The 1909-nt window shown below is 36.7% G+C and overlaps 1 non-coding gene across 1 annotated transcript; it reads right to left on the minus strand.

The window, feature by feature from the left end:
- Positions 1 to 201: 201 nt before the first annotated feature.
- On the minus strand, positions 202 to 307 carry LOC113697694 (small nucleolar RNA R71). The gene has a single exon (XR_003449967.1). It is a non-coding gene; the product is annotated as a small nucleolar RNA R71 (small nucleolar RNA).
- Between the last annotated feature and the right edge of the window lie 1602 nt (positions 308 to 1909).

The following is a 1909-nucleotide window of genomic DNA, read 5'->3' on the forward strand; positions in this document are numbered from 1 at the left end:
TTGTCAACATTTCTTGAAATCTGTGATACAATTAAGTTTAATGGTGTTAGTGATGATGCAATTAAACTTCGATTATTTCCATTCTCGCTAAGGGACAAAGCCCAGGTTTGGCTATAATCCCATCCTCCTAACACTTTTACAACTTTGGCTGAATTAGCTAAGGCTTTTCTAAATAAATTTTTTTTACCTGGAAAAACTGCTAAACTCAAAATGGATATAACTAGTTTCTCTCAACAGGAAGGAGAAACATTGTATGAAGCCTGGGGCGCTATCGAGAATTGCAACAAAAATGTTCTTATCATGGTTTACCAGATTGGCTAGTAGTCCAAACATTTTACAATGGTCTCACCTATCCAATAAAGACGCATGTAAATGCGGCAGCGGGAGAAACATTGATGGGAAAGACAGCTGAGAAAGCTCAACAAATTGATCAAAGAAATGGCTGCTAACAACTATCAATGGGCAAACGAACGAGGTAATACAAAGAGAACCGCAGGTATGTTCGAAGTAGATACCTTGAATATGTTAAGTGCAAAAATGGATAATGTGGTTAAAATACTTAATAGGTACGTTGGTTCTAACTCTAATCAAGGAGTAGTTGTTGCATATTGTACTACTTGCGACGGAGATCATAATGATTCTATGTGTTCTAGCAGCGAACAGGTTCAATATCTTAACAATTACAACCGTCCACCCAAAAATAATCCATACTCCAATACCTATAATTCAGGATAGCGTAATCACCCGAATTTTGGATGGAAGGATCAAGGGAACCAACAAAGACCAATTAATCCACTGGACTTTCAACCAAAACAATCACTTTCAGAATCCAAACCAACTTGAAAATTTGCAATTGAGAAGCTGGCAAATGTATCAAATGATAAAATTGAAAATTTAGCAAGTGCCACTATTCAACGGTTTGAAAGAATTGAAGGAAGGATGGACCAACTCACCAATATGTACAGGAATGTTAAGGTTCAGTTAGGGCAAATAGCAAATGCGGTTAACAATCGCAACCAAGGGGATTTACTTAGCAAGATTGATGTGAACCCAAGGGAGTATGTAAAGGTTATAACCCTCCGTAGTGGTAAGGAAGTGGGTGAGTTGCCTGTAGTTGAATGTGAGAGAGAATGTGAAAGAAGAGAGAACAAGCAGTTGAGTGAGTTAGGAGAGAACGGTAAGAAAATCAAAAGGAAAAAAAAGATGGAGGAAAATGAACCACAAATGGGAGATACAACACCAATTCCACCGTTGCCATTTTCACAAAGATTGAAGCCTTCGAGAAATGATAAAGAATTTGCGAAGTTTGTCAACATTTTCAAATAATTACATATTAATATTCCTTTTGTTGATGCTATTTTGTAGATTCCTTCATACGCAAAGTTTCTCAATGAGATAATGACTAAGAAAAGGAAGTTAGTAGATAGTGAGACAATTGCATTAACGGAAGAATGTAGTGTCATCATACAAAATAAATTGCCACCAAAGTTGAAAGATCCAGGGAGTTTCACAGTTCCTTGTACTATTGGTAATGTAGAATTCTCTAAAGCACTTTGTGACCTGGGTGCGAGTGTGTCATTGATCCCTTTAATTGTGGCTAGGCAATTGGGGTTGAAAGAGTTAAAGCGTACTAACATTTCTTTGCAATTGGCTGACAGGTCTATTAGACATCCAATAGGCATATTAGAGAATGTGCTCATTAAAGTACAGAAATTCATTATTCTTGTTAATTTTGTTGTTTTAGATATGGAGGAAGGTGTTAATGTACCTATTATACTTGGTAGACCATTTCTGGCTACTGCAGGTACAATAATAGATGTCAAACGAGGTAAGTTTAAGTTCGAAATCGGTAAAGAGGAAGTGGAATTTAATTTGAGTAAAGTGGAGAAATATCCCTCTTTTACCGATC

Source organism: Coffea arabica, chromosome 6e (genome assembly GCF_036785885.1).
Source record: "Coffea arabica cultivar ET-39 chromosome 6e, Coffea Arabica ET-39 HiFi, whole genome shotgun sequence".
Lineage (NCBI taxonomy): Eukaryota > Viridiplantae > Streptophyta > Magnoliopsida > Gentianales > Rubiaceae > Coffea > Coffea arabica.